At 45.9% G+C, this 21,767-nt stretch overlaps 1 protein-coding gene across 2 annotated transcripts in view; it reads left to right on the top strand.

Annotated features, from left to right (window-relative positions):
- LOC146867092 (zinc finger BED domain-containing protein 5-like) overlaps window positions 1–21,767 on the top strand; it is a 61,425-nt gene that overhangs the window by 10,920 nt on the left and 28,738 nt on the right. The window contains exon 2 of one of the 2 annotated variants that reach the window (XM_085614816.1): window positions 3,858–3,921. The exons of the other annotated variant lie outside the window; for it this stretch is intronic. The gene's annotated coding sequence lies outside the window, so the exon portion shown is untranslated. The remainder of the gene's footprint in view (window positions 1–3,857; window positions 3,922–21,767) is intronic. 2 annotated transcript variants of the gene reach the window in all.

Raw genomic sequence — 21,767 nt, forward strand, 5'->3', positions numbered from 1 at the left:
AAGAAAGTGATTATGAAGGCTAACTCTCCCATCATGAAATGTCTTGATTTACATACACCCCATATAGAAGTGATTACAAGCTTTGAGTTGATTGTTAAAGCAATCAACGAGGCACTGTGGGTAGAAGTAAAACATAAACAAAAAAAGAAGGGTTGGTTCAATCATGACTGCACGGTCGCCTATTCAAATCTGAAGGCTGCTCTAAGAAAATCAGTTAGGGTCCCATCTGAGATAACAGTGTTAAGGAAAATTTATAACTCTGCACTAAAAACAAGGAAAAAGGATCTAAAAAACCAACTTTGGGATCAATTACATCAAACTTGCTCCCAAAAAAACTCGGCTGCTTTTTGGCAAGTGGTCAAGTCTCCTTTTCTAAATGATGATGCTTACCAACCTAAATTAGACCTAGCTATACAAGAAAAGGAATGGGTTCTCCATTTTTCCAAAATGTTTTCAATTAGCACAGAGTCAAATAATCATTCGAATTTAACATCTCAGAATTCTAATTCTTCAAACACCAATTCTCAGAATGATTTGGGTAGTATTTATCCAATTGATCTACAGTTCTCATTGGACCAAGTTGCCCTTGCCTTGAGTGTAAGTAAAAACGGAAAGGCACCGGGTCCAGATGGTGTACCTATCGATCTGTTTAAAAATCAAATAGATCTCTGGACCCCTCTTTTAACAAGAGTTCTGAATGCTTCTTGTCATATTGGCCTACTCCCTTCTTGGTCGAAATCCGTACTGGTTCCTATTTTCAAAAAAGGAGATCGAGAATCAGTAACCTGCTATCGCCCAATCTCTCTCTTAGACTCCCTGGGAAAGGCGGCGGGTAGAGTCATTTTAGACCAATTACAAGCTTGGGCGGAAGATGGCAGGATTATCTCAGATTTGCAATACGGGTTTCGACAGGGCCTGGGGACCATCGAACAGGCATTAAATCTTTCACTTCTAATAGACAAATATGTGTACATTAAAGGCGGAGATTTTTATATGGTCTATGTGGACTTATCAGCCGCATTCAACTGTGTCTCCCACTCTAAGCTCTGGGCTTTATTGGCTGATATGGGGGCTCCATCAAATTTGGTTAAGTTTATTAGAGAACTCTATGCCAATGCTACCGCAAGAGTACGTTATGGGGTAGGGGGAGAGTTGACGGAAGCCTTTTCAGTAGAAAGAGGGGTTAGGCAAGGGTGTGTCCTGGCCCCTTTTCTCTTTACATTGTACACAAATGGTCTGGAGAAAGAGATGACTAGGGGATCCCAGGACCTCCCTATGGTGAATAATCGTCCCATACCCGCACTTTTTTATGCTGACGATACCGTGATTTTAGCCCGTACCCCCCCGTGTATTGCAAAAGAACCTGAACAGATACTCCACATTTATGGCGGGCCTTGACCTTAAGATCAACGTCTCTAAAACGTTTGTAATGAGGGCACGTCTCGCCCAAAAAAAAAGTACCACCAAAATGAGGGGTATCCACCTGGATCAAAAAAAAATAGCCACCACAGAAAAATATCCCTATTTAGGTATTATTATGGATCATAAATTATCCTGGAAGCCGGCTGTAGAAGCAAGAAAACTTTTATTTTTAAAATCAACTACAGCCCTTATTAATTTTACCAGGAAGCTGGGAAATAGAGCTCCCGCAGAAATTCTTATGATCTATAAAGCTAAATGCTTATCTGTGGCTCTGTACGGGGCGGGTTTATGGGGTTTTGTGACCACAGACTGTATTCAAAAAGTGGAAAATTCTTTTTTGAGGTACATTCTCGCAGTCCCCCGGAGTGCGGGCACTTTTGCCTGCCACATAGAGTTGGGCCTTGCTCATGTCTCGGACCAAGCCAAAATCGAACCACTCTTATTATGGCGTAAGATCTGGACCTCTGACAAGGCAACCCTCTCCCAGTCTATTTTGTCTGACTGCCTTTCAATGGATAACGCTCATAGGTCTAGGTGGATCTCGTATATCGCAAGTTTTTTCCATGATCTGGGCTGGGATACATACTATCACAATCCTTCCCTAATAAGTGAGATCACGAGGAAGACTTTAAAAAACAAAGCCCTTGCCCATCTGGAGGAACAAAGACTGACGAATGAAATTGCTAAACCTTCTGCTACCCATTCTTTATTGATTCAGTTGGTCCCTACATTACAGCCGTACCTTACCTATAATACGACAAGCTATGAGCGTTACCTATTGGTAAGATTTAGAATGAATTTTTTCCACCGAATGGTCACATTCCCTGTACAAAATAATTGGGCCAAACATCTCCCCTCTTGTCCTTGTGATCAAAAATCCCAACAATCGACTTTGCATACTATCCTTTTTTGTAAAATTTATACGGATCTAAGAAAAAAATGGCTTATTCCGTATTTGAAGCGAACTGGTTTCAGGCAATGTCGCCCAGCATTATTATTTTTACAGTTGTTGGAGGGGGAGTATTTGGTATTCGTATTAGCAAATTATTTGAAATCCATTGTCAAATACCGCAAGATTTTAGATTGATGTATCACTTTGGATACCCAAGTTTTTGCTTTTTTCGCTTTTAACTAGTTGTTATTTTTTTTTTTTTAATCCCATTTTAACTTGTAAATAGTGTTATGATATGTGATTGTATTATTGTACGCTTTTATGATTTGAAATTTATAATCGAAATAAAGCAAGAATTGATTGATTGATTGATAGTGGAGTGGTACAGAGTAGAGTGTGCTAGAGAGGAGTGGTGTAGAGTGGAATAGTGTAGAGTGAAGGGGGGTAGAGTGGAGTAGAGTGGGGTCACATACAGTGGAGTGGCATAGAGAGAGTGTGGGAGAGTGTAGTGGCATAGAGTGCAATAGTGTAGTGTGGAGTGGTGTAGAATGGAGTGGCGTAGTGTAGAGTGGGGTGTTGTACAGTAGAGTGGAGTGGTGAAGATTTAAGTGCTGTGGAGTGTCATAGAGTGGAGTGGACTGTCGTACAATGCAGTGGTGTGTTGTAGAGTGGAGTGATGTGTCATAGAGTGGAGTAGTGTATGGTACAGTGGATTGAAGTGGTGTTAGATCATGGGGGGTAACGGGTCCTTTTTGGTAGTCGTTCTAAATTGGGTCAGTAGTTTAAAGGTGTAGGGTCTTATTCACAAAGGTATTTTGTGTAAGTTAACGATTGCTTGCTATTCACAAAGGTATTTTGCATGTAGTATCTTCACGACTGTGGAGTCTCCGCATATAAAAAGATAGGACAGTTCTATCTTTCCATGTGTGGAGACTCCGTAGTCATAAAGATAATACCTTGAAAATACCTTAGTGAATAGCAAACAATGGTAAACTCACACAAAAGTGTACATTTATCATTGTGAATCATGCTTATAATTCACAATAAGTTAGTGATAAAATGTGCCGTTATACCGCAGTAATGTTTGCTGTATACCACAACAGTATTTGATTGGGTAATGCAATCCCTTACAAAATTAAAAGGCAGCTGTATTGTTTAGATCACACTTAGGTCCTGATTTAAATCGTGGCAGAATCGGTCCCAACGTCTATTCCCTGCCTGCCTACTAGGCAGTCCGCCTGCTCTATTTAGATGATGCGGGTCCAGGGATGAAAGACCTTTGGAGTGCCGCTGACTCCGCCACATTTGTTCACCCGCGTTAACAGGCCAAAGGCAAAAGCGACTGTCGGAGGGATTACAGCCAGTTTGTCCACCGAACCTATCAAAATGTGCCATCCCGCCGATGTGACTGTTGGAGGGTGGAACCTCCAAACCTGAGTTGGCGGTTTGGAATGGATATTGTGGGTTGGAATGGATATAAGGCTGAAACTTACCTTCTTTCTGTTTCACACTTCCTTTACTGTCATGAAATTGATCCTCCAAGTCCTGCCTTTGCTGCTGCTACATGACCACAAAGCAAATCAACACAGTCGCCGCTGGAATAAAAGGTATGCTACTATTATAACTTGTTACCTTTTGACTTGTCTTTTTGATCTATAGTCGTGCATGTTGAAATCTCTCTAACAAGCAATAACATACCAATGTGTAATGCTTATGTGTATACTGTTGTTGTATAGCAAGCAAGCAAGGAACGCTTTATTCGACTGCTATAGTAACAATCATAGAAGAACCTAAAAATACAGTCATATCACATAATTACAAACATCAGAAAAAATATTAATAATCTAGTTAAAGGTTTACACACCGTTTAAAAAAACACCCATCTATAGAGTGGCGTATGCCTTAACATTTATAGCATGTCCATTCTAATAGACTTCCTTGGATAAAGTACTTTCTTTAAGAACATAGCCACACAACAGGCAGAATGTTCGCCCTCTAAAAACTGTAATGTGAGCAGTGCCGGGCGGCATTGCCGCAACCCCTACCGATTTAAAAGTGGTAAAATCCATGCTTTCCTTAAGACCGTATAAAATTTGCAAAAAAAGACTAAATGGATAGTAGATTGGGCAGATTGATTGCCACACGGACATGATTGTAATTTATGTGACCAATCGTTCACACTTGGAAAAGGTCATAAGTCTCGTGGACAATATCAAATCTGAACCTGGTTAGTAATTGCCTATCATAGCCACCTGGCACAAATGCTAGATAAGGTTCCATTTGTGAAGTAGTGACAGTTAGCTTATGTTGGCTTACACTTGGCTTTAAGATCTCTCCTGCCATTCTTATTGTGGCCAACAGGTGAAGACCTTCCTTCCTTAGGTTCTTCCTGGTTATTGACTGCATGGACCAAAATATTCTAGATGTCCTAGGTCACTCATAAAATTATGCACAAAACTCACCTATGGGATCTTCAAGGCCCCCTCCAGTTTAAGGCAGTCTTGTAAAATCTCCCTATTTAGCGTAGTCTGCTCTTTTAACCAGATCCTCTGCCACAGGAGTATAGGTTCCAATTTTATAAGGTCTGAGATATAGGGGAGGCCCAACTCGTCGTGGCATGCATGTGAAGATGTACTAGCTGGGACCGATAAAATGTATCTTAAGAAAGAGTTTTCTACAGTTTGCAATGTGTGGGTGTTGGTAAAGCCCAAAACACCGGTCCCATACTTTGCACTGGTTATGCATTTAGCTTTATCTATTTGGATAAGCTCACCTGGCGGTTTCCTGCCTAACTTCTTCTAAAAAGAAGCCAGCGCTGCTGTTGTCTTTATAAACGCCAGTTTTTTCGCAGTTACCGCGGGGGCCCATGCATCGCCTTGGTCGAATAGGATCCCAAGGTAAGTAAAACTCTTAGTCTGCACCAACTTCTGCCTCTTCACAAACATGCCTTTTAACCTCTTGCTCCTATGGCCACAGGACATAGTAAATGTCTTGGAGATATTAATAGCAAGGCTAAGATCCTTCATAAAATTAAACCCTCTGGAGACCATTTTGAGTTCGTGACATAAAAACTGCATCATCCGCTTAAAGGAGAGCAGGTATGGGTCGTCCATTCACTGAAGGAAAGTCTTGATTATTCTTTAGCAATGCCGTGCCCAAACCGTTAATATCCAAATTAAAAAGAAAGTGGGCCATCACGCAACCCCCCTGCCTGACCTCCCTCCTGATGGGAAAAGCCGCTGTGCGCTCACCACCCAATCCAAAGTGCACGCTGGCTGTTGCATCACTATACAGGCACCTTAAAAAGAGAATAATGTAAGGGTCCACCCCCGCGTCCTCGAGAACCTCCCACAGCCTATAATGCATTACTGAATCAAAGGCCGCGGTGAGGTCCACGAACACCAAGAACAAACTTCCCTTCTTTGCTCTAGTGTATTTTCCCATAAGAATGGCCAGGTTCAAGCTCTGCTCGGTTGTCCCCAGCCCAGTGCTTAATTTGTAAAATATTAAGTGCAGGTGCTAAAACTTTTGTAGGAGGCCACACCCACTTCCACCGGCTCCACCCACTTCCTCCAGTGGCTCCACCCCCTTACTCTATTGGCTCCACCCGCATCCTCAACTGGCACTGAAAGCCAGATGTAATACCCAATTTGAATTTCAGCAAAACACGTTAATAAAATCAAGGCAGCCCCACGAAAGAGGCTGGATGTCATAACTTTTGGAACCAAAGATAATGAACTTTTTCTGACCATGAAACACCTGACTCTAAAGTAATGCTGGAATTACTATCTACCTCTGTTTTTTTTGTGTCTCCCCAGGCTTGATTTTCAACTAACACCCTAAATTGACCCCAAACAGGCTAATAGTAGAAGAGAGTACCACACTTTACACACTTCTAATTATTTTGCTCTGAGAATTTAGGGAATTCGCATTCCACTGATATATATGTACATCTTGTTACCAAAGAATATATGATATTATAGAGCTGAGAGGAACAAGCCCACTATGAAGGTATCTATCACATGAAGAACATATTGGACTCCGCTAGATGCACATTATGCATCTCTCTGGCATATGCATTGTATGTTACTGATTTATACACATCATTCAGTGGTGTAATATGCCCAATATGGACACGTAAAACCTCTGATTATATGCATATATCGAAAAATGTGTGTATATTATAGGCTCATGTAAAATGTAATGTCACAGGTATGCCTAAAGTATGCAATTGAGACCCATTGTATATGCACAGTATGTAATGCTGTAGTAAAGTATCTGAAAATTATACTTTTCAGATATGCAGATGACTTAAGCATTACAGTGCATATATGGAGGTCTGCAAACCTCACATACCCAAGTCAGAAATGTCCACATGTGCAGGCTTCTGTTTGCTTGGCCTATTATATATAGCAAGTTGTGAAAGCCTATGCATATGTACATCATATGGGTAGCTGATATTTGACCACTTCTGCAAGCCTCTGGCATATTCATATTATATGGCCAGTTTATATTAGCCTAGTGCTTCAAACCTTTGGCAAACGCATATTTTGTGGACAATGAGTGCCCAGTAGTGCATGCTTCAGGCATATGCACGTTATGTGATCAAGGAACACTCGTCCACATTTTAAATGTGTTTACATCGAATATTCAGGGATAATGACTTGCGTTTTCAATATTTAACACAGCAGCAGCGCACTAATATTGCTGCAGATAATCTCAATGATGCCCTCCCATTTCTCATTTGAGAGGTGGTGTTTTGGTCTAAAAGAAACTTTTTAATGGAAGTTACATTAACAATAAATACAGCATGTCTGAAAAATGTCCATAATAGACTCTCACATATCACCCATATTAAAAGGTGAAATGGTATTTAAAACAACTTGTTTAAGAATTAGTCACAGTAATCAGGTCAAGACTCTCTGCAGAACAGAGCTGGCTTTATAAGGAGGCTCCCTGAAAGAACAAGAGAGAGTGAAGAAGACAGAGCCTGAAAGAGAGAGACAAACACGAAGAAAAGAAAGTAATCACGGTAATGAAGACAGAGCGAGTGCTATGAAGGGTGGAAGCAAAAGAGAGAGATAGAGACATATGGGAGAAAGAGGAAGAGAATCTAAAAAGAAGGAAATAGAGTACATCTGTTGAAAAAAATGGAACTTGGGGAAAGATGAGCTGGCAAAGAAAGACATATAGACAAGAGTGGCAAAGTAAAGAAGGGGCGGACACACAAGAATGGAGGCGGAAAGTTATTTATTGTTTTTCCAATAACATTTTTGTAAAGAATACTGATGCCCTCTCTGACCCGGTGGATTGCTGGTTAAAACAAGCATTTGCAATGCAATAGGTCTCGCAGTTGTTAAGAGTTTGAGCTATTGGCACTGTAAATGGCAATGCCTTTTATTTATGTGTGGGTTTTTAAAACATAAATAAAAGGCATTGTCATTTACAATGCCAATAGCTCAAACTCGTATAAATGCGAGACCTATTGCATTGCAAATGCTTGTTAGGAAATAACATCTATGTAAAGTGTGTTTCCACAGAGTAATTGACAAAATATAAAATGCACATATATTTAGGACACAACAACCATCATTAAATCAATCCAAATAAAGCTCCATCTTGGTATAAAATCACCAGTGTGATGAAGAATAATTAGAAGGTGAAGAATCTTAAGGAGTAGGACAGAAACATCAGAACAATTAACACAAATACCTCTGCAGAACAGAAGGTCTATGAACCTAATAGCGATGGAGAGCCCAAGAGTGTGCATTTAGGATATATAGTGCTCAATAGCTCAATCTCATATAATGAGATGGATGAGAAAGGATTTCGAGGAGAGAAAAAGTTTATTAGAGTGATCGTGACACCAGAGAGAACATAAATTCTCTCATTTGCTGATAAGATTAAAATGTGTGGACGATTGTCTGAAAAAATGAGTGGAGTTAGTATGGGGTAAGGTTTCTAAAGAAAAATAAGAGTTGAACCTGTAACTACCTAAATTCTGTGTATCAGTTAATTCTGAAAATGAAGAAGGGAAAATTAAGAATGCTAGGTCAGTTTGATATTCAGTGGCCATGATTAAAAAAATAAATTAACTAATTAAGTCAAAAAAACATACTTGTTAATGCGGTGATATTTCCAAACCGCAATGGGTTCTGTTGTGGTAACATCTATATATTGGGATGAGAATTTCCTGGTTTTAATTAGTCCAGTTCCGAGATTATATGTGCTGTAGAATGAACAATAATTAATTTAACAAGATTGCTGACAGCTAATGTGTCATAAATGGCTTAGGAGGGTAAAATAAAACGCAAAGTACCTAATGCATATAAGTGTGAATCTCTAAAGCGTCCAATAAATGTAACAATTGTTAGCCATATGGGATATGCAAACGGACACAAACACTGTTCACGTGATAACCAAAGTTGAATGCTGAAATGCCACCAGTCTTCTAGGTGAGCAGTATTCACACATTGGCGAAATCAAAAGCGGTTAGACCGTAAAACTTCTAGGCAACATCAAAATAGAAACCCAGAGGAGTATGCGTACAAATCACAAAAATGCTCATACTAGAAAAGGGCCATACATTTAGCCGTCTCTAATAACAAAATTATCAACAAGAAAACCCCTCTCTGTAGATAACCATAATATCTCATGTTTAATTCTAAACTGAATTATGCGCACTGAGTAAGCTATATATATGCATTTGCGTGACACCAAAATGATCCCCCCGGTCAGGCTATAGTTACAGCCTAAGTGAAACACCAAACAAGAACGTAGTTTAACCACAGTATATCTATGCGTTGATCTATAGATCGCAACAATCTCGTTGAATATATCGGTACAGAAACAGCGTGTCATACCTTATGTGTATCAAAGTATCCTCCGTGACGTTACCAGGTGTCTAGTAGCTGTATACGCTCATTCTTGATCGAAATTCCCTCGTTAAGTTTAGAACGCCGGATGTGCATCTTACGTAGGTTCCTACTCTTTTGAAAACAACATGGAGAAAGGACTTAAAGTAAACATCAAGAATAGCTGCCATATTGGAGTGTGTGATGAACGGTGTGTGTCTATTCTCATGAAAAGAATTTGTATTGCTCCTTTGTTCGTCGAGCTAAAATTGATGATAAATTCTAATACAAAAAATCCATAGAAAATCCCTGTGGACGTAATTCAAAAAGTTAGATAGATTCTATATATGGTACAAAAGTTTAGAAAATTTAGTGAACGAATAAAAGTTAAACAAGAACAAGCGCGCACTGAAGCTGACGGAGTGGGAGGGGGAGTGGGGGCGGGCACGCAGGCTGCCAAATGGTGCGATGAATCACGGCTAAAGTGAAAGCAAACAAGTGGTTGCAGGACTCCAAATGGTGCGCGCGCCCGGACGGGTCACATGCACTGTAGTTGGAGGCCTGCAAAGCCACTGTTTGCACTTCCAAAACGCTCTTACTATAAGTCTCGCCAGAACAGCGCTAAAGCGCTGGTCAGGCGAGACCTAAAAAACAATGATGCTCATGACGTGGTGCGCTCTGGTTTTGTATGGTGCAAAGGTTGATGGCCAGATCAAGTGATGGTTTGCTTTATTCGCAGGAATAAATCACCCCAACGTCACCCATGGAAACCAAGGTACTATACTGGTGTTGCTAAAAAAATCCATCTAAAGGGAGGGTGTTGTGTATTTACTTGATGGCTCTTCGTCATTAGGGAAACGCTAATCCAGTCATGTGCTTTTGTTTTAGTAAACTGTTTAATCTAGTTTTAGTACAATGGGTATAATTAAAGTAAACCAAGATTACAGATCCCAGAATGCAATAGGATGTTAAAGAAAATCCAAGGTGAGAGTCCTGTCTAGCAAGTTACAAGAAGTCATCCAAATACCCTATACATGGACCACGTATAGAACTGTATGAATTCCTTAGCCATGCCTCTGAGCACCATAAGTGGTGGGCAGCCATCGTGAAGAATGCAGGCTCATTCGATCAGTTATTCGTGATCAGCCCAACTGCCCACCTTTCCAAAATTCAGAACTGGTGAATAAGCCACGAGAATAGTTTGGGGAACACTTTTAACATGGTTACCATTGCTGGGGAAACCACTATCTTGGTAACTATACCACACCTGACACTTTAAAGCTGGAGTTTTTCCTTCTTAGACCTATGTCCTGATGACAAAGTGGACGCTATTGTGCGTAGAATCTATTAAATGTGCCTTGTAATGAGCTGCGATTTCATTATACTGATTCCAAGACACATTTTTGACATACTCGATTGCACTCACGTCTACCAAATGTGTGTATTGTAGCATTGTTTAATACAATGTAAAATATTTCTTTTATGGACATAGTTTAAACCTTGACTGCAATTATGACTTGGTTTATCGTTTAGTAATTGAAATTCTTCTGTCACAAATACTGCAATCTCCAGCATCTATGTTTCAAGCAAACTCGTCCTCCTCATTCCCTATTACCATTGGTTTCACTTTCTCTTTATATGCCCTAGATCTCGGCTCTGCGTGCTTTTTCCAAATATCTGCAAACTACAGTAATAAAGAACACAACACGGTGCGCATCAAGAAATGAAAGAGAGGGTACGCAGCTGGAAGGCTGGTTACTGTAGAAACACCACGCAGACACATTATTTTCACTCGTGTAGCTGGGCAAACAAGATTGAAGGGCAGGTTATCTGCAGTGGAATTTGCAAATCAAGTTACGGTACTTTTATATAAAAACAAGCACAAGAAACGAAAGGTTACACTTTACCAGGCACCTACTTCAAACATTAAACAAGACATAAATGCACGTTAGGAGAATTAAATCATTACTTACTGCCTTTCAGGTTTAAAACATTTAATCATAGGCCTGCTTCTGCGTGACATGCTGCTTTCTTTTTCAGTTGACAGACTATTGCTGCAGCTGCGCAGTGCGCTCGGGCGGGCGAAAAGTGGAGACAGTAATCCGCATTGGTCCGACTTGGGTGTAAACACTTGACAATTCTCCAAGGAGGGAGGGGGTCGGGCTAATAATCCATTTCAAGCAGGCATTGGTAGCGCACTAGCGCTATGATTTCCGTTAGTTAGACTGAAGCAGGGACCTCGCCCAGGCAGTTTCTGGAGGTTTGTGTGCCCAACGTGTGCCTCCGTATAAGGCGGGTGGTAACAGCATTCACATTTACATATTTTACGCACAAATCCAGATCACACTGAAAGCCAGGTATGGATTTACTGTGTGCTATCAGCTCTTCACCGGGTGTGCACGTAGTGAGCTGATCTCGTGTGTAGACCCGGCCCTAAAATAAAAGTGCCGGTGCTAAGCACCGGAAAGCACCGGCACAAATTAAGCACTGCCCCAGCCCCTCTCTAAAACCGTACTGGAGATCAGATAAAACTGCACTTTCTTAAGCCCAAGCTTGCATGCATTCTAATTAGGGGTGGGCGGCAAATTCCGTTCCGCTCGCGGAACTTGCAAAATTTCGTCATTTCCGTGTTCGGCGCGGAACGCGGAAATGAACTTCTGCGATCAGCGGCGTAACGGAATTCGGGGGCATTGAGGAAGCACTTAAGATATTTGTAAGTCTGTGTGTGGAGGCAGGAATTGGGGGCACTGCGTGAGCTGTGTGGCTGACCATGCTGGCTAACTGAGCAGACCAAAAAGAAGACAAGAAGAGCATGGAGCACCAAACGTTGGTCCTGGAGATCCCGCGGACTGCACATGACCTTCCCCCCACTTCCCCTTTTAAACTCGGCCAGCTGCGGACGCAGGTTTTCCATAAAGTTAATGCTAGATGACGGGTTACCGGCGGGGACAAGTGGAAAGGAAGGGCAAGAAAAGAGTGATAAGTCTGCGATTCTGCATACTCTGGACACCGGTGTCGAATCCTTACTTGAGCTGTGTATGTATGAAAGTAAATATATAATTTTTTACAAAGGGTGTTCCAGTCTGTGTGCGGCAGTGTGCGGGTTCCTTGTATGCCCTGTGGCTAACATCCTAAGGCCCGAAGTACACGGAAGGCCTTGCTGAAAAATACTTGTGCCCACATACAAGACGAGCGAGCAAGCCGCTTGTCACATGCTGGTAGAATTTGAGGCAGACAGCTGGGACTGACCAATATTTCTGTTGGGCGCCAGTTAAACACAAAAAGATACATTTTTAAAATTGAAAAGGAGGTTTGTAGACCAGAGCTGTGACCTAGGAACTGGAGAGCAAGGATCGAGTCCTAGCGTGATTCTGGGCAAATCAAGTAATCTCACCGACCCTAAAAATCAACCTGACCTTGTGTTCTATGAGTATGACTGGGACTCGTGTAAAGCGCTCCAACGCCCTTGGGCCGAGGTTACACGCATTTAAAACAACACACTGCAAAAATATAAATTGCTGCTGTTATCCTACAAGTGAGTTGTGACCTTTCCATCAGGGCTAAGCACAGAGGCCCTCCTCTCCCGGAAATATGTGAAAGACCGTCTGTCCAACTGACCGACGGAGGAACTGACTCTCTTTCAGTTTACTCATGCAGTTCCTTGCATTACGCCCACAGATATTTTAAAGCCCATTTCAAGGAGCAGGCGAACCAGGCTACCCGCTGAGCATAGAAAGAGAGGGGGCTCAATAGTAAGCCCCCCTCTCCGCACTAGACGTGATCTCTGCCCAAAGTCTAAGGCAGCAGTGTTGTTATGATTGGCCTTTCCTCGCACGTGTCTCTGGCCTTTGTTTCCTGTAGATCTGGTTTGTTGGTACTTGTGAGTGCTGTGAGACAGGCGATAAGGGATGTTCATCTGTGCAGCAACCAGGTTTTACAGACACAAAGCTCCAGCACCGAACCAGGATTTTCATGATTCTGGCAGGAACTACAAGGGACTTGGTGAAGTTTAAAAAAAAGGTCCCAAAAGCGAGACCTATTGGCAGGGGGTGAACGCGTGTGCATGAGGTGTGTATGAGTGCATGTGTTCGTGTGTGCATGGGCACATAACGGACTCAACAAGAAATCTCTACGAGCATGCAAAATTCCGCGTGTTCGCCGAGATTTCGTGCCGTTTCGCGTAAGTTTGCGGAAGGCAACTCCGCAAATTCCGCCCACCCCTAGTTCTAATAAAACCCGTCCAACTACCTTGACCATGGAGTCTCTAACAACCAGGCTCATTTTGGCCACCTTTTTTAAAGATTGGGACAATGATGGATTCCCTCCAGGTCCTGGGCATTGGAGCTGCACAGCTCGCATTTATGACCTGTGTTACAATGGGCCCCATAGGGCAATATTAGACTTAAACAGATCCACTGGGACTCCATCCGGGCCAGGGGGTTTGCCGCCCTGACTCGAAGACAGAGCACATTCTATTTCCTCCAAAGTGAACTTTAAATCTTCGAAAGCAATTTCAACCACTGGTGTATTACTGTCTGTTAATATGGAATTGTCCTGCCCATTGTAAACTCTAGAGAAGTGATCAATCCACGATTCCGCCGGAATAGCTATTTCTATAGAAGGTCCGCCCTGAGGTTGCAAAATGGGGCTTTCACTGCCCTCCAAAAAGCGACACCGTATTTCCTCTGAGCTGCACTATGTAGGGACTCCCAAGCTTCAGTTCTCAAGGCTGATTTTCTTTCCTTAAGGGCCAGCCTATAATCGATTCTTGCCTGCTTAACCTTATTTGGACTTCTAGGCTCCCTATGTAACTCGTTCTTTAGGTTGGTATATGCTTTTGTGCATACTGTATCAAACCACCCCTGTTTTTTAACTTTATTACGGAGTTGTACACATAATATCTCCCTCACCCCAGCAGCTATATTCTGGAAGGCCAATAGGATCTGGTCATGGGAGGCTGACTCACTCAAGCACGTGTCAACGGCAGTATTGCACTTTACTACTAATTGTTGCAAAATTGCATGATGATCTACCTTGGGCCATCATAGAGTATAGCCATTAAGTTTGTCTAGTTTTACCTTGCTTAATGCCTCAACCCCATTATCCACCCTTCCAGATCTATGTGCTGGTAAATTAATCTCTAAACACAGGGGGAAGTGATCGCTCAAGGCATTATCATCAACCATAAAGGAGTACAGCCTGGGAGCATCATTTGTTGATATGAGCATGTAATCAATAGTTGAGGATAAACCTCTACCGTTAAATGTAGGTGACATGGGATTAGGACTGGCCAATAAATCATTCGCGAAACCCAGTGAAAGCACCGCCGCCGCCGCCGCCGTAACTGCAGCTGAGACACTGTGCCCCAAAACAAACACCGGAGTGCCTCCCACCAGTCAGCGCACCTAAGGTCAGTGCGGGGAGTTTCTTGCGGGGGCTTACCTGGACACCAGCAGACGGGTGGTGCGAGAAGGAGACGTCCGTTTCCCCTAGACCGAAACTGAAACCAAGTAAAGGGGGCCGCCATTTTAGGGCCGATTGTGAAAAGCGGATGGACAAGAAATACGAGGAGTGCGACTTCCGATGGTGGGAGAACATGAGAAGCGGGGACTTCAGAAACAAAAGAACAGTTTTTGTGTGCACATATAACAAGCGCGCGTCAGAGAATAAGACCACCGCCGACAACGCCAGTCCTCTAGCGGCATAGCAAAAGGGGTCAGAAGCGAAACTGAAACAGCCAGTGCGGGCCGCCATTTGCAAAACGAAACACGATAACAAGCGGCAGGAAAACCAGCGCGCGCCAGAGACGAGAGTATAAGAAGATCAATGATGTTTGCGTCAACATGAGGATATGTTCATAGTATTTCACAACGAAGGACAGAGAGAACCATAAAAACGGGTGGAGCACTATAACACACAGTCTGGAGGGGCAGCGGAAAATAAAAAGAGTGACGGCAAAAGATCACCAAGCCTCCTAATTAGACACAGGATGTCACTGTGCAACCAGCAAGAAGTGTAACAAAGTCATTGTCTAGGAGGAGCGATCCAGATGCACGCGTATACTGTGTGGTTTGAATTGCCTCTAATTCCCATATGCTTATACGGGCACACGCTTAAAAGGGGTTCAGGTCCGCAAGACACAGACCACCATGCCCGCACAATAAACACAGTGCCACATCGAAATAACCTGCAGGAAGGTGAAAACAGGGCCACACCAAGCGTGAACTGTCTCAAGGCCACCCAACACATGAGACAAAACCCGTAGAGAGCTATAACTACGCATCTTAAAAGAGGCAAAATCCAAACTCAGTGGGGTGCATAACGTAGAACACTGCAAGCGTGAAGGGCCTATCCAGGGAGACCAAGATGATAACAACAACACCACCAACAGGGCACATAGTATTATAGAACTAGGTTACAGGAGACGCCCACGACCGCGTCCAACATAGAAGAAGACAGAACAGACCCCAATACAGGTGACCACCACACCCAACAACTAATGGAAAGATCAGACAAGAAGCGCACAAGTGCCCATAAGGTGCAAGTACAGCAGTAAGCCAGCGCACGAGGAGGATTGAGCGGCAGCCAGCCAACGCAAATAGAAGGGGTGGCGTCGACAAGGGCAAAGTGTAGACAACAAGGACAGCATCAGGACAAGGCCCCCGATATAGCACAACCAATCCTGGACAAAGGACCGCAAAAGACCCCCACAAAGCAACAAGGCGGCGACACACGACAAACGTGGCTGGAAGAGAATTTGAAAACCAAAAAGGGCCGTAAGGAAACCTCACAAGTGCAGAGACATCAAACCATCGAAAGGGGTGAAAGGTTCAAACTACAACAAGAGAAGAGAGGGCTACCAACCATGGCTGGTAATGACGGGAAAATCACGCAGCAGTCAAAGAAGAACAGGAGCGACACGCTAACTGATTCCCCCATCAAACAAAGACCTGATATCAATAGCACACTGGACATGATTCTGAAAAAATTGGCATAGGTCCACGACCTAGCCAAAACAACTAAACAAACTACGGATGCAATACAACCAGAACTGACCGCGGTTAGAGCGGGAATACACGCGGCAAACAATAGACTGACGGAAGTAGAACAGAGGGTTAGCGACATAGAAGATGGGGAACAAAAGATAAACAAAGCACTGCTAGACCTAACCAAAACAACGGCAATACTCCAAAGACAAATGGCTGAACTGGACGATCGAAACAGAAGGGGCAACATTAGCATCCTGGGTGTCCCAGAGGGGGAGGAATCAAAACTGGGTCATGCATCGCCTTTATAGAAGACATGATCCCCAAAATCACGAACCTTAAATTCGACCACCCTCTCGAGTTGGACAAGACCTACAGAGTACCAGCCTACACCCCCACTGTGAGAAGTTGGCCTGGCATATGCTGGTCACTAGTTATAGTGGCCACCTTGCACCAGTCCAATTCGACTCTTATGGTAGATAGGTTTAAGACAACCTTTTAAAGAAAGCTATCCTAGTGGAAGCTGTGGAGAGCAACCTTCAGGCTAAGTCTCTGAGGAATGTAAAGCAGCTTGTTTTACCTTATAATCTCTTGAGTTACCAAATGAAAGGACACCACACAGGTATATATATCAAATATATATGTATTTATTACTAGGCACACTCTACTAATCTCTTTATGAGATTAGAAGTCGGGGGGGGGGGCGCTAGGTGGCGCGCTAGTAAGATGGACGTCGGAGCGTGAAGCTCCGTTCATCGGGTGCCGGAATCCTGGCAAATCTCCTGTTTGCGGTGCGGGTGGCCGCGACAGACGCTGCCGGCCACGGGCCAGATTCCTCCCGCATCTCTAGGGCAGCATTCGGAACTGGTGACAGCCTGTGGGTCCCGGCCGAGCCACGCTGAAACTGGAGCCGGCAGGAGGCGAGAAGCGAGGCCGCGACGTCGGCCGGCCGCAGGAGCTACCACAGCTCGCGGCTTGCCCCGAGGCGGCTAGGCCGCAGGGGCGGTGCTCTCGCTGGTGGAGTCGCGGTGGCGATCGGCCGTCAGGGGCATGGAGGCTGGCGGAAGAGGACAGCGAAGGCCCTGGTGACTGCCGGCTGCCACGGAGATCCAGCCGGCAGGTTTGAAGTGGCACAGCAGGCGGCGCACATCCGAGCGAGACCGAGGCTCACTGCAGGCCCCGGGGGCCCTGCGCAGGCGGAGTGCTGCCGCGGAACGGGTCGGGGAGGCCGCCCCAGAGGCCCTACGCACGATCTTGGCCCTGTGAGCTGGGTGGAGTGATCTGGACGCCTTCCCCTCCTGCTTGAACTGCACGGGTGAGTTGGCGTGGGCCTATCCCCAGTACCTCGGAGGGGGCGTCAGTCGCGGCGGGAGGGCCCGGGAGTGAGGTGGCCCTCCTTGAGGACTGCGGCATCGTGGGAGGTGCGGCGTGGCGACTGCTGCAGCGACCGACTGGGGAGTGTCAGGGCGCCCCATTCCTGACAGACATAGCATTGAGGTCCAACGGCCTGCGGGACTGGTGGCTGGTGTCCTGTCCATTGTAACCGGCACCAGTGGCACACGGCGGAGGAGGCTGAGGGGTGCGACTTGGCCCAAAACGTGACTGGTGGCGGCGTTTGGTGAGCAACTACATGAGGCTGGCGCACTGCGGAGTGATTTGCACCCCTGAGCACCCCGTGCACTCGGGGGGTGTTCCAGCTGGGGGCGATGGTGTAGAAGGCCCGGCCCTGGACGACGCTCGAGGCCATACCCGGACCGCGCAGCCATGTAGATGCCGTTGGCGATAAAAGAAGAGCGACCAGCTCGCTAGTGGCCCGGGAGCAGAGGGCACTGGCGGTGAAGTTGACATAGTGACTCGTCTGACAGCTGCGGGCGCAGGTGCTGTGTTGGAGGAGCGGTGCCAAGCCAGGGATACCGGTCCATGACGTGGGCGCTGTGAGGTAACACCGGCGGCCCCGGGGCCTGGCAGATACAGAGAAGTGGGTTTTGGGCAGCAGGAGCCCGAGTCATCCCGGGGGGGGGTCTCTGCCTTCCCCTTGGTGCCCCCCCTATTCCTGCGTCAGCAAGGAGATTGTGGTGATCTGTTCGTTGCACCTCGGCAGGGCGGACAGAGGCGAGTGGTCAGCGCGCCGGGGACGGGTGTTGGCGTCGAATGCCCTCTGCACAGCAACTGGCCATGGGCCGACTACGGAACAAGCTGCCCGTGGGCCGGCCACAGATGGAGAAGCTGGGCGCCACACCTGGGTGTCCGGACAATGACATGACGCTCCCGGCGACGGCGCTCGAGGCGAAAATGGACACAGTACTGGCGGCGGTGGAGCGTCTGGGTACTACAATGGAGCAGACTAGGGCCTCATTGGAGTCCCAGATTGATAAAGTCACGGTGGACTTCACCCTCCTTCACGCGGACCATCGTAAATTGGCGGATTCTGTCACCCAGCAGCGCCAAACGCTCCAGGAGGTCCACCCCGTGGTGCGCCACCACACTGCGGCCTTGCAGGACTTGATCGACCGTGTCCATGCCTTGGAGGACCGTGCTGAGGATGCGGAAGGGCGCTCTCGGCGCAATAATGTCCGAGTGGTGGGTCTGCCGGAAGGTGCGGAGGGGCGGAATCCGGAGCAGTTCGTTGAAGGGTGGATTCGTGACATCCTCCCCCCGGGGGTGCTTTCTCAGCAGTTCGTGGTGGAGCGCACACACCGGTGCCCGGCGCAGAAGCCTCAGCCCGGGGCGCACCCACGGCCCTTTCTCTTCAGACTCCTCAACTTCCGAGACCGGGATGTGGTGCTCCGTGAGGCCAGGAAGCTGGACGCCATCACAGTAGGCGGAGGTCGGGTGATGCTATTCCCGGATTACACTTCCACAGTCCAAAAACGGAGAAGTAACTATCTAGCGGTGAAGCACCAGTTGCGGGAACTGGGGATCCCATACTCCCTGCTGTTCCCGTCACGTCTCAGAGTGATTACGAAAGACGGAACCCGGTTCTTCGATGCCCGATCCGACGTCTGGGACTGGCTGGAGGAGGCAGGATTGAGCGGGGGCCGGAGACCTATGGACCCGGGAGCTAATTGCCGCCAGGAGAGGAGACCACGACGGCGGAGGGAGGCCCGTAGAGCAGCGGGGCCAAGCCCCTCCGTGGCACACAGCCCGGAAAGGATGTGATATGAGAGCGTCAGGAAGCCCTGGAAGCGGTGGCGAGCCTGGGGTCCACGAGCAGCCGGGGTGCGGCAGCTGGTCATGAACATAGTGAATCAGAGGCTAGCAGATCGTCTTCCCCGTCCACCGTACTTTCAGATGATCAGGTCCTCCCGCTGGTGACGCCCCAAACTGCTGACCATACTGTATGAGACCAGGGGGTTGGGGCGGTGGCAACTGCTGGATTGAGGACCGGTCTAACTGGGGCAGGATGCAGTGGAGACAGTTTGGGGGATCTCTCCCTTTCCTCCTGTAAGATGTGGTGCAGTGTTGGATGTGGACATGCACAAGACTGCTAGATCCCGCTAGGTGGATGGGGTGGGGATGGGAACTTTAGCCCCCGGGGGGGGATTGAATGCGGTGGGGGGTCGGCGGCAGGCGGCGTCGGGAGGAGCGGCGGGGCCACTCACGCACGCTTTGCACCACTGGTGTTATCAGAGGCACGCCCGGTGAATGTGAGTGTAGCGCAGGGAAAAAGTGCAGGTTGCCTTAGCTCAGTGGTTCCCAAACTGGGGTCCGTGGACCCCCAGGGGTCCGTGACACATTCCCAGGGGGTCCGCAGGGAGCAGTTTTAAAAGCACTGCAAAGTTCCTTTCATAATCAGTAGTTTTTGGGCAGCAATAAAAGTGTCAAGATAACTCAGGTGATTAAAGAATTTGCTGGAGAGAGATGGGGGTTTTGCCCAGTGGCAGCTTTGACTCATATTAGGAAGCCCAGATGGTTAACATGCCTGCTGCAAAGAATGTCTACCATGCAAAAAATATTTTAAAAAAACAGTATTTTGTTTTGTGCATAGCTCAGTGCGTTCCTGCTTTTGCCACAGAGACTCTTTTGTTATTGTGCAGTTCGTAAGTTCACTGCCATCAAAGAGCTGCATGCAAACTGCATGGTACAAATTAGTAAGTTATGCTTTTTCCCAGTCTTTCATTATCCCGATGCTGCTAAAAAGGTTTGTTTGGGGAGAAATAAATCTTTATTATCAAAGTCAATGCTAACCCTTGTGTTATTTTCTGAATCCTGAGTTTGTGCTTCTCCAGACCAAGCACTCTTACAAAATGCCTACCAGTATGGATGACTTGTGAATCCTACACCTTGTTGTACCCTTTGCCTTATGTAACATTTTCTATTCACTGATTTACACATGCATGATTAATTGTCTCTGTATGTGTGTGATGTAAAGTGCTCTGACACCCTACAGTGGTATGAGATGTGCTATAAAACAAATTAAATACATGTGACAGTGGGGCTATGGAGAGATGAGAGGCACTGTTGGGGTGCAGAAGTGAGGGAATCATTGAAGATTGTCAATCATTAAAGATTGACAAAAGATTGTTGTATCCTGGTGCATAGTAAGGTCATTATTTACTATGCTTTGAAAGCTAAAACAATTCAATATATAATGACAAATGTGCTGTAAAAACACAATTTTACCCCAAATTTTCTTGGTGGAGAGGCCCCCAAAACCTCCTTTGTACGGGTCAGGCTCACTCGCTGTGCACTGTGCGGGGACAGGTCTGACAACATTTGCCAGAGCAGCTTTAAGATTCCAGTCCAGCCTAGGCAGGAGTAGGAGCCTTGGGCTGCAAAATAAAACCAAACAATGTAAAGGTAGTTGCGAGACGCAGCACCAACCTTCCTACTAGGATTTTTCGTTTTTTGCAAATATTTTTAATATAAAAATACTAAAATCTTTAGTAATTCAAGTCTAGTCTTTGTTTGATGTGCACACATGTGCAGGTTTTTTTTCTTCAAATTACAGTTTTAATATTTGACATTTAAATCATACAAATTGCCTGGGGGTCCCCGGCTTCTAGTAGTGACTCAATGGGGGTCCTCGGGAGTGAAAAGTTTGGGAACCACTGCCTTAGCTGCAGTCACATTGTGCACCCGTTAGTCATTCACTGGCTTAGTTTTGCTTGATAAGCGTTTTCGCTTGCAGTTTGGACGAATGCCTGTTTTGGGGTTTGCCCTGGTAGTTTCGCTGTTACCGTTCTTTATTATATGCATACAGCAGTTCGTAAGTGTTCTTTTGTTCGGGGGGGTTCTGTCACAGCGCACTGACATGACACGTAGAGTATATATTCGCCCCACCATCCAACCCGCCCCCGCCCCAGTGACCGCGGTGGATCTCAATCACTCTAGATGGCTGCCACTGACGTAATCACATGGAATATACGGGGGATGCATACCCCTGCACGCCGATATTCCATTTACGCTTACTTGCAGCGGCATAAGGTGGCCATTGCCCTTCTCCAAGAGACTCACATGACACAGCCCGAGCTCGACCGGCTGCACGCTCGGTGGAGGGGTCAGCTATTCGTATTCTGCACATGCTCGTGGTACATTAATCTGGATGAGGGCAGGCACTCCGTTCACATGCATGGAGTTAGTGGTTGACACAGCTGGGCGGTACACTCTGGT

The sequence above is a fragment of the Triturus cristatus genome, chromosome 1_2 (genome assembly GCF_964204655.1).
Source record: "Triturus cristatus chromosome 1_2, aTriCri1.1, whole genome shotgun sequence".
NCBI classification, from domain to species: domain Eukaryota; kingdom Metazoa; phylum Chordata; class Amphibia; order Caudata; family Salamandridae; genus Triturus; species Triturus cristatus.